The following is a 12,500-nucleotide window of genomic DNA, read 5'->3' as shown; positions in this document are numbered from 1 at the left end:
ACCCCTACATGACTATCATTATTAATTTTCTCATCTTCCAATGGTAACAACATTAAAATAGAGTGGGAATTTATAATTTCCTATCATAGGCTGAAAATAAAAATTTAACAATACTAATCAATTAACATCTTTTAAGCATATCATCTCATTCTATCCCAAAGTCCAAAATATTTGGAGCTAGATTCATCATTTTTTTCAAGCCCTTCTAACCAAATCCTTTATCTTGGAAGATGATTCATTTAGGAGATTGGTTTAATATCCCTCCAAAATTTAACCAAATTTATAGTTCTTTTAGGATGAAGATTCTCTTCAACATATGAAAAATATAAAAAAAAAACCTAATCTTTTCTAAGTTCTCTATTGATAACCATATTTAATTTTCTTCTATAGGCCTCATTTAGTCAAATGTCTTATTATAGATCCAAGTGCAAGATGATAAATTTCACCATGTAATTTTTTTCACCTTCGAGTGCTCCTTGATTAATAGGAAATTTCTCCTTTTGTTGTGGAGAAAATTTCCTTATCTCCCTCTTCCAAGGTCTTCTTACCTCCTTACAAGCACCAACATGAACAAAGTCTTCTCATGGTATCTAAGATATACTCACAACTAAAATTAGCTCTTAGATCTATTAGAATGACCATGGGTAACAAGGTTGGTCATAACATTCTCATCAATGCTCCACCACTTTGTCACCCATGTGGGGTAATTTAGATTGGCCTAATGGTGGAGCTTCTAGCTAGTTTGAATCTAATGAATTTTGTAGACTAACTCTTGCTATTTTAATAACCCTTTCTAGTGAAAGAGAAGAAGATAAAGAAAAGAAAAAAATTAATGAGAGATAAGAACATGGAATTGATGGTTACCCTATACCTTGCTAATGTAAGGAGTAAACAAGGTCATCAAGAGCCTCCACTTTTTTGTTATTATTGCCACCTAGTGGTTCAACTTTTATTTTTTTATTTAGATGTTAGCCTGATATGGACTTTATGGGTGTAATTTTATATCCACCCAATTTATTTCATGAATGAATGTGATGATATATATTATATAAATGGTCATTTAGACACTTCTTCATTAAAAAAATTATGAGAACAAATAGAGACTAACTTGGAGTGTGATTGTGTAAAATACTATAAATTATAACAAAAAAAAATTTGCCTTCCAAAATTTTGCAATGTTTATACATTAAAAGACAAAGAATTGCACGCAAAATAATTATTTGTAGAGCACAAATTGCCAAGTTTCTTTAATAGTAATTTATGAATCATCAAATAGAGGAAAATGGCATTTAAAGTGATTTATTTAATTGTATTTGCCTTTGCAAAACATAATCAATTTGATTGTAACTTTTAATGGATATAGTTACTCGCATGTCTCTATGTTTAAAATTGTTTAGCATTTATCATATATGTGTTCTTACAAATAAACATCTTGGACTTTAATTGCTTTAACAACACTGATACATGTATATTATTTATATTCTATAAATTTTAACAATTTCTTTAACATAATTATCAATATTACATTATCGAATCCAGAAAATTGCTTACTTGTTTAACAAGTGTTGAATGATGACTTATGGTAGTTCCTCTCATATTATACCACTTATGCACAAATTCAAGTCACATAGAGAATAATAGTTAATTATAAAAATATTCATGACCTTTGGATTTCAAGATGATCTCCTTCATAAATATTAAAGATGTACACATAATTAATTGACTATTAAATAGATAAATTATCATAGTCTAAGAAAAATGCAAGATTATCACCTTTATCTTAACAAGTAGAAAGATTTTAATTATCCTTAAAAAATCCTATACATGAACTATCTTTTCCTAAAAAAGCACGTGTCTTACCATTTCATAGAGATACCATTGATATTAATTTTGAGCACCCATAGATCCTAAATGGTACATTAGATTTCGTCAATTTTTTTGTTGTTGTCTTTGTATGTGACATAACTACTTATATAGACATTTTTTTGGCTTCTCGATAGTAATGACGGATATTGTGGGATCCATTATGCACATAAGGGTCAAAGAGTGTTGCTTGATACCTAGTTAAAGATGCCCCAATAGCCATGTAGTACAATCACCTCAAAAAAATTCACAATTAGTCCAATACATATCTTTCTAAGAACCAATACATTTTCCTCTAAATAAACTATTTTTACCAATACTTATGCATAAATGCCCCAATAGTCTAAAATTGCACAACTCCTCCAAATAAAATATACAAATTTTAAATATTTGGGGGTATGAGTCAGCATCTATTAGTACGTGTAAAATTTATGATTGAACTTTTAATTATCATTTTTCCATTTCTTTATCGTTTGTAATTGAGACTATGGTTAAAAAAGACTGAATGGTGATTGAAATATGGACACTAACTAGACCCCTTCACTAGCTCTAAGCTTTCAAGTCACTCATATAACATAATTAAAAATAGGAAACAAAAATAAAGAAAAAAAATAAGATGCAAAATTCCCCCTCTTGGTGGACAGGGCCATCTCCCATGTAAAAGTTGTCAATGAGGAGCATAAGGAATCAATAGGGATTGGTTGTACCCTCTGTGTTCTAACATAACAAGTCATTTATTATTGGACTTTTAATTATAATTTTTGTAAAAAATTTTAAAGTTAATTACATCAAAGGTGTTCCCTCTATGAAAGGGACAAGCTAACTTCGACGATCAACAGTCTATAGTGATTCATACCATGTGCAACACAATTGAATTTATGTGAGCCATCAAATATTTGTTTGTATTTTTATTCATGATTTTTTAACTAATCACCATCATGTAATGTTCGCTCTTAAATTAATTTCTCTTTTGTATCACATCCTACTTCAAATGTGAAATCGTGAGGACAACCGTAATAAAATCTACACATATATCCCATGCCATCTCTTTATTAAAATGACACAATACCTCTATTATTCATAATGCTAATATAACAAAATATACCCTCATCCCAATTTATAAGCTTTAGATAGATATATAAATATAATATAAAAGCAAAGATATCATTAAAAAAAATCTACGATTTAATAATTACAACATTCTTTTTAAAAAATGTATTTTATAAATTTTTAGTTTTGGTGATTTTTTAACAATGACGAGTGTAAAATTTAAATAAAAAAAACTAGATGTAAATTATAATGAAAAAATTGTATGAGGGAAATATATATATATACAATATAATTTAACTATTTTTATGTGTAGTAAATATAATCTAAAGTGAAATAAAATAATTTTAAGGTAAATAAAATAGTTCCAATTGATATCTCTAACATTTTTTTAGATCAATGTATGTAAGATATCTATACTAGTATATATAAGATGGGGTTAAATGAACCAATAAATTAAGAATTAATTTTTTACATTTTTAATATGTTTCATTCTATTAGTTTGAACAAATTTAATGTAGCTCATTTTTATTTTTAATAGTTTATTTGAAGTGTAGTTTTAATATTCTAAATTTTATTTATTTATTAATTTGAATATATTTACTTTTTATTTAATAATAATTTTTAATTTGCTAATATTAAGTTTCTAGTTCAATTAATGTTAATATTACTTATAATATATTAATTATATTTTTTTTATATAATTTATGAATATCTCAATTCTAAAAAATAAAATAATATCTATACTTTTGTATTTAATAATTTATTAACTTAGTGATTTATTATTGATTATATTTTTTTAATTATTTATTTTATAAATATTTGGATTTTGATATATTTTAACTTTTGGGTGAACCCATAATAGTGGGTTACACTTTTTTGCCAACTTTGACACTTCATTTTTTTATTTTTAGAAAAAACCTCACATTCGGACACTTATTACTGTTAAACCATAAGGAATTTGGAGATGATGTGAACTAGTGATTTGTGACATTTTGTGTGTAGATTCTAAATATTATTTTTTGAATCAATTTGTTTTTATTTTTTTTATCTCCCTCGAAAACTAGTTTTTTATAAAAAACAACATTTTTAAAGAGTGATACTCATTTGGTACGACATACATTTTTTTATAAAATAGATATGAATGTGATTCTTTCGAATTTAGTTTTGTGACATCCATATCTAATGTTTCCAATTGGTTTCATAACATTATCTTCAATATTTCATATTTTATTAAGTTTTGAAGTCGAGTCAACTGTAATTTTGACATATGTTCATTTGGTTGATCATAACTTGTTGTGTATGTATCCAAATTCAATTTTTTTTTTCTTTTTGAAAGAGGACTTCAATACCTAGTGCACATATATTTTTCAGAATTTGTTTTCACTTGTTTACTATTTTTCCATAACCATTGAACTCAAAAGTTGATGTTCGGTATGAAACCTATGTTTAGTTAATCTAAAAAAAAAATCATAATAAACTCTTTATATATTAAAATAATAGTCATTAGAAATTTTGCTTTGAGTACTACTATCATGTATTTGGGTTTGTCAAAATTCATCCATTTGAGCCCCCAATTTGAGCTTCGAAGGCCAAAAAATTGCAGAAACCATGATATGTTCTATAGAAGTGGGTTTGATCGAACCCCCCGACACAATTTTGTTATAATGACCACTTTCTATCGAAGGTGGCCTTTCTTAACTACCGACGTTTGATAGAAACCCCTGTCGGCCATTTTTAATTTTTTTTTTGTTATGAACGATCTCATGTAAATATAGATGCTTTTTTTCATTTTTAACATATCAAATTCGAAGATTAATTCACATTTTTCACAAAGAAGGCATTTTAAAGTGAATTTTCTTATTGTCAAATTTTCAAATGGCATTTTTTGAAAGGAAGGAGATGGGAAATAAAAGGACAAGGGTAAATAGGGATGCGCAAAAGTATTCACCGAAAATGGAACAAAAACGTCGTGAACAAGAATTGGAAACACATCATATAAAGAAAAGAGGTATGCATCTTTACATTATAATTCACCAACCCACTTAAATTAATGAACTTAAAAATAAATAAAAAATTACTTTCTCTCTCTTTCTCTCTTTCTCTCTTTTTCTCTCTCTCTCTCCCTCCCTTTTAGTTTCTTAGGTGATTATTAAATATTTTTAGTATCTCTCTCCCTTTAAGACTCTCTTTTTCTCTCTCTTTATTCTTTTTAGATTATTAAATATTAAATTGTTTTATTCCCTCCCCTTAAGACTATCTCTCTATAGATCCATTTAGTCTTCTTAGTTGATTAAATATATCCCTCTCTCTCTCCCCCTCTCTCTCCTTTTAGTCTTCTCAAAGGTTGTTAAAGGATCGTTGTCTCTCTCCCCCCTTTTATTCAAGTCTTATGTGATTAAATATATTTTAGGATCTCTCTCTCTCTCTTACTCTCCTATGTACTCTTTAGTTGTTTCGTAGTATAGATCCCCTTACTTAATACTCTCTCTCTCTCTCTCTCTCTCTCTCTCTCTATCTATATATATATATATATATATATATCTTGTCTTCTTAAGTGATTTAAAGGTTTATTTACTCTCTCTCTCTCTCTCTCTCATTTTATTCAAGTCTTATGTTATTAAAGAATTTTAGGATATTTCTCTCCCTAATCACCTTAGATGTGGTTTTTAATTTTAAATTTAGATCTTTAGGACCCCTCTCTTTCACATTTAGAATTTATAATTTATAATTTAATTTAGATAGTCCATAAATATATAATTTAATTTAGATTATGAAACCATGTGTCTTTATAGTTTAGCAAACAATTCAATTGGTGCTCTAAAATTAACAAACTTGTCTTTTGTGTCTTGAGAAATAGGCTCTTTTTGTTTCATCCTTAGAAAGGAGTCTTTCTCTCGAGTAGCCCTTAAGGCTCGGTGAGAGGGAATGAACCAAAGTGGTAACAAGCTAAAGCCAAGATCTTCCAAACCACTATAAATAAAAGTGATTGTAACGAAAGTGGCAAGCAATGAGTGCTGGAATGGAATAGCAACGTTAACTGGCCGGATCTATGCCGACCTGAACGAATGCCCTTACTAGACACCTTTTGTGTTAGAAGCCAAAAAACTTCTAGTTGTTGGAGCAAGAGGTCGGACCTCTGAAGTAGCTCATATTCTTACGGTTCTTAGTAGAGATACAAATTTCACAACAGGGAGTTTTCATGGGGACTGGTGCTTGAATTCACCGAAGAAGTAAGTGTCGTGGAGGGGAGCCAGTGGGGTCAAGCACCTAAGTATCCACTATGAACTGCGTAGCTCGGGGTGACCCCCCAAGTGAGATTCAACAACTATTGTCCCATCCAGCCCTAGGATTTGTGCTTGCATGATCAAAACAATCAAACACTTTCAAACAGACAAACATTGTGTCTTCTTTGTTTTCAATTGTATGCAAAAATATTTCACATTATACGTGAGTCCCTTTAAAATCTATATTATGTGATACTACCTACCTATTATGTGATATTAAGACCTATTATATGCTATAATACCTATCTTAAATATGACATATTTATAACCTATTATGACATAATAGGTCTTATTATGACTTAAAACATGACCATGTATGCAAAAACATTTCACATGTACTTAAATAATCACCTTAGCACTCTCTCTCTCTCTCTTTCTCTCTCTCTCTCCTTTTAGTCTTCTTAAAGGTTGTTAAAGACTTCTAGGATCTATTTATCTCTCTCTCCCCCCTTTTATTCAAGTCTTCATAATGATTAAAGAATTTTAGGATCTATCTCCTTACTTAAGACTCTCTCTCTCTCTCTCTCTCTCTCTCTCTCTCTCTCTCTCTCTCTCTCTCTCTCTCTCTCTCTCTCTCTTCCCCCTTTTATTCAAGTCAATTATGTGATTAAAGAATTTTAGGATCTTTGTCTCTCTTTATCTCTCTTTCTTTAGTCTTCTTAGGTGAACAAGTAGTTTTAGTCTCTCTCCTTACAACTCTCTCTCTCTCTTTCTCTCACTAATCACCTTAGTAGTTTATTTCTCTCTCTATCTCTCCCCTTTTATTCACTTGATTAAAAAAATTTAGGATCTTTCTCTCTCTCCCTCCCCCTAATCACCTTAGTACCTAAATTATCTCTCCCCTTAAGACTCTCTCTCTCACTTTAGTCTTCTTAGTTGAACAAGTAGTTTCTAGTCCCTCCCCTTATGAATCTCTCTCTCCCCCTTTTATTCAAGTGTTACATTGTGATTAAAGAATTTAAAGATCTTTCTCTCTCTTTATCTCCCTAAGGTAATCACCTTAGTAAGTTTAAATTATCTCTCCCCTTAAGAATCTCTCTCTCTCTCTCTCTCTCTCTCTCTCTATTATTCTTAGGTGAACAAGTAGTTTAAGTCTCTCCCCTTAAGACTCTCTCTCTCTCTCTCTCTCTCTCTCTCTCTCTCTCTCTCTCTCTCTCTTCTCTCTCTCTCTCTCTCTCTCTCTCTCTCTCTCTCTCTCTCTCTCTCTCTCTCTCTCTCTCTCTCTCTCTCTCTCTCTCTCTCTCTCTCTCTCTCTCTCTCTCTCTCTCTCTCTCTCTCTCTCTCCTTTTAGTATTCTTAACTTTGGATATTAAAGACTTCTAGGATCCATTTCTCTCTCTCTCTCTCTCCCCTTTTATTCAAGTCTTCATAGTTATTAAATAATTTTAGGATTTATCCCCTTACTTAAGACTAGATCTCTCTCTCTCTCTCTCTCTCTCTCTCTCTCTCTCTCTCTCTCTCTCTCTCTCTATCTATCTATCTATCTATCTATCTATCTATCTATCTCCCCCCTTCTATTCAAGTCTTCATAGTGATTAAAGAATTTTAGGATCTATCCCATTACTTAAGACTAGATCTCTCTCTCTCTCTCTCTCTCTCTCTCTCTCTCTCTCTCTCTCATCTCTCTCTCTCTCTCTCTCTCTCTCTCTCTCTCTCTATCTATCTATCTATCTATCTATATATATATATATATATATATATATATATCTCATATTAGTTTTCTTAAATTTTATTAAAGACTATTTCTCTCATACTATATTTGTAGGTCAAGTACAAGATCAAGTAGAAGCTCAAGATACAAAAGTTGGAGAAGGGTCAACCCAAGCTCAAACAAGTATGCACATCTTCTCTCTATCTCTCTCTCCTTTTAGTCTTCTTAAGGGTAATTAAAGATTTTTTAGGACCTTTCTCTCTCTCTAGATCATTTTAGTCTTCATAGGTGATTAAATATGTTTAGTCTCTCTATCTCTTTCTCTCATACTCTTTTTATAGGTCAAGCACAAGTTCAAGTAGAAGCTCAAGCTACAGAAGTTAGAGAAGGGTCAACCCAAGCTCAAACAAGTATGCATGCATCACATATTTACTTCTCTCTATATATCTCTCTCCTATAATTAGACTTCTTAACTTGGGTAATTAAAGATTTTTAACTTGCAACACATAAAGATTGGACAAACAATGTTTGAAAGATTAAAGCCATATCATGTGAAGATGAACAAAGATTTTGAAACTTGTTGTTGTCATTTGAATATGATCTCTACTATCAAGTGTTTCAAAATATTATAGAAGAAATTCTTGGTTTTCAAAATGCTCCCCCTAAATGGCCAAGTCAGTTCATAGCATCAATTTTATGTGACAAATTAGATGATAATGTAACAGGTCAAATAGATTGCATAAATGAAAAATGTGAAACTTGTGGTAATTTGGCTAAATTGCCTTTGAGAAATGAAGATATTGACATGAAAAGGATGGTAAAATGTAAGAGTTACGAGTACATAAAGTTTGAAATTTTTTTTGGGAAAGAATCCACAAGGTTAGAATATGTTAAAGAGGAGATACCTGTTGGAACCTTTATGGCTAATTTTCACAAATTGATTGAACCCTATATACGTCATTCTTTTTTGCTAAGTGGAAAGCACAACAATTCCAAAAACTAGAGACACTTTCCCACTGGGAACAACTTTATCAATTGTCGACTTTGCATAAAATTACTCTTTTGTTCATAAAAAATAAATAGAATCAAAATACTACTTTTCAGAGAAGATCACTATTATGGTCCAGGTGTGTTATCGACATGCACAAATAAATGTAGATGGTGTTGAAAGTACATTTGAAGAACGATTCATTAAGAAAGAATGTCAATTTTATGTTAGTGATGATAAAGAGCATGAGACACATTTTGTGGAACATTGCTTTAAGATTTTTTTTGGATATTTGGAAAAAAGGGGCATACAAATTGAAAAGCATTTTGTTTGGTCAGGTGGATGTGTGGCACAATTCAAATTGTCGAGGCCATTTTATGCTCTATGTAGATATCACTGAAACCAAAAGATACCACATGTTTGGATTTTCTTCAAGAGTGGACATGGAAAGGGTGAGCATGATGGTGCAGGAGCATGCATCAAACGTGCTTTAAGAAAGTATCAAATGAATTATCAGGGATTTCATATAAAAGATGCACACGATGTTGTTGAATGGTGTAGGATCCACTTTGCACCAAATGAGGGTAGTATATCATATGGATCATCCGATCGAGTCATACCATAGAGAGTGTCCTGGGAGATATCAAGTAAGCAGGATCTTTCAAACTTATTTGATTTTATTTCAATATATTCAAAGTGTACTAGATACTAAAATTTAAGTTTACTTAATATTGAATTGAATATTTACATGTGCAAATTATTTTTTTATAAATGTTTCAAATGAAGATGTGGATAGAAGATCAATGCATGGATGCAAGAGGATAGAGAAAATGAGATCCTTACATTATGTCATGAGTACGGATAGTCTCATGTGGTCATTGTACACAAGGGATTACTCATGCTTTTGTTTTGACTGCATATCTGGAAACTATGAAGAATGCATCAACCAAGAACGTGGATATGTCCATGAATAGAAATTGGTACCACTAGATGTTACTGATACAAATAATGGAGATGAGGACAAAATCTTTGATGGCATTCCATTTATTTCCACCAATTATTACCATATTTTAGGATTGATCAAAATTGGTATGTGTATTTAAATTTAGATGTATAATTTAAATTTCATGTGATGTACATATGATAGATTTATATTTGTATATCGAGAAAAAATTCGTTAAACTAAATTGACCAATAAATTTTTTGCAGGGCATGTATTTGCAATTATAGCAGAGCCTAAAAATGTAGAAGGTGTTAGTTACTATTTATTACATTGCACAGAGGAGAGGAAAAAGTTAACAAAAGAAGAAATAAGTGATGGAATGTTGTTTCCCACAGGTTCAATGCACTTTATCTTAAATTACTACTCTTGAGTGACATGTTCTATTTAGTAATATTGTTTCTTTTTAGTTGTACCTTGCATTCATATTGATCTAGATATCTAATTCATGTACTTAAGTTTGAAAAGCACATTGTGTTTGAATTCTAATTTGAGATGTTGTTTGTCATGTGCAGGTTCAGTTGTTGTTCAAGGAACATATTTGAAGCAAATAAAATTAGTTAAACATGGGATTCACTTTGTTTATTATCAACATGACAACAAGGTCTATCACTATAGCCACCTTGTAATTGCTAGCACCCTAACTCTTCATCCAGTCATTGGATGTGGCATTCGTAAGTGGAGACTAGATAGTGATGATCATGAGAGAATATTACAAGTTATCCAAGAGTGGGTTGAACCACTTGATGTGACCTACAAATAAGATGTATATATTTGCAGTTCTTGTGTCATTTGGGAATTGAATAATTGAGTTGACATTTATATTTATGTTGTAAGGGGATACATAGTTACCTGACATGGTTCAAGGGTGTAGTTCTCAAACTCTTAATAAAGTTTCTTTACTTGAACTGTTAAATAGATTAGGTCTTGATTTTACAAGGGGATGTTGAATTACCTAGAGATAAATGATTTAATAATGTCTTAACCAAGTGGGAAGTTTAATACTAGGACATGGCTTAATGAGATGATTTAAAATCATATATGTGCATGCACTAGATTGAACTAAAAATGAAGTTTTATGATTTATTTTCATTGTGCAGTTTTATTTAATAATATTTTATTCATTGAATTAGATTTCAAAATTTTACTATTGATCTCTAGGATGTAATTGTACTAGTACATGGCTTAAGGGGATGATTTAAAATCTTATGCACATGTACATTTTGAACTCATCTAGATTTGAAAATTATAATGAATTTTGTATTCACATCTTGGGAATTCATTGAATTACCTAGACATGATTTTTAAATGGCTTAAGGAGATGTTAAATAATTAGGAAATAGCTTAAGGGGATGTTTAACTAGGAAATGGCTTAAGGGGATGTTTTAAATTATTATGCATACATAGATCAATATTGACATGAAAAATGACTTGTTTTAAGAAATTAATATGTATATTTGTTCATCTATTTGAATTTATCATTTAATCAATTGTATGTATCTTGGGAATGTCATTACCTTGGAGACATGATTTTTAAATAGCTTAAGGGGATGTTTAATCATCAAATGTTTAATCTAGAACATATTTAACATTATAATCTATATAAATGCATGCATGTACACATACACATGTATATAAATTACATATTCTCAAGTGATCATCTTTTAATATAGTTTTAACATCAAATAATATGTCAAACATTTAAATGTGCAACATATAAATTTAACATTATAATCTATGTAAATGCATGCATGTACACCTATACACATGTACATATATATACATATAAAAATTTACATATTCAATAATCTTTCAGTGTATGTAGTTTTAACATCAAAAAATATACATCATTGATAATACAAATTAGATCATCTTTAATGTATATAAACCATCTTGAACATGTCAAACATATATAAATTCTAAATCATCAAATGTATATAAAGTAGATCATCATTTAATGCATATATATGGATCATCAAACACATTTCAAATGTATGTAATATATATCAAACAACATGTCAAATGTGTGTATATATATATATATATAAAGTCTAGATCATCAAATGTATCTATATATATGATATCAAACAAAATGTCAATAATGTGTATAAAATATAAATCATCAAATGTCTAGCTAGATGGCCTAACACCCTGGTCATCATGATGGCTCCTAGTCGAGCGATCCTCTGAATGACTATCCTGCTCAGAAGGATGAACCGATCACTACAAATAAAGTAATAAATATACACATACATGTTCACTAAATAAAATATATGTAAATTAAATACATGTATAAAATATAATCATTTAAAATTTAATGTATGCATGTACATGTCCATAAAAATTTAAAACTCACATGTCCACTAGTGGTCGCATCATCAAGTGAGTCTCGTCGACGTACACGATCAGAACTCAAGGCAGGAGTAACAAGAGGCATCTCCATCTACAAAATATATATATATATATATATATATATATATATATATATATATATATATATAATTTACATGAAATCAAATTTGAATTTAGTTAATTTAACTTATTTAAATTATAAATTAGAAATTTGTAGAGCTCATGAGCATGATGTTAAATAAAATTTACTTGTGTAGAAGGTGGCACCCAATATTACTTGGTCTCTCTAGCCACGATCGTGTCTACTAAAAA

Source organism: Cryptomeria japonica, chromosome 4 (genome assembly GCF_030272615.1).
Source record: "Cryptomeria japonica chromosome 4, Sugi_1.0, whole genome shotgun sequence".
Taxonomy (NCBI): domain Eukaryota; kingdom Viridiplantae; phylum Streptophyta; class Pinopsida; order Cupressales; family Cupressaceae; genus Cryptomeria; species Cryptomeria japonica.
The sequence above is the reverse complement of the archived record's forward strand: the minus strand, read 5'-3'. Positions refer to the sequence as shown.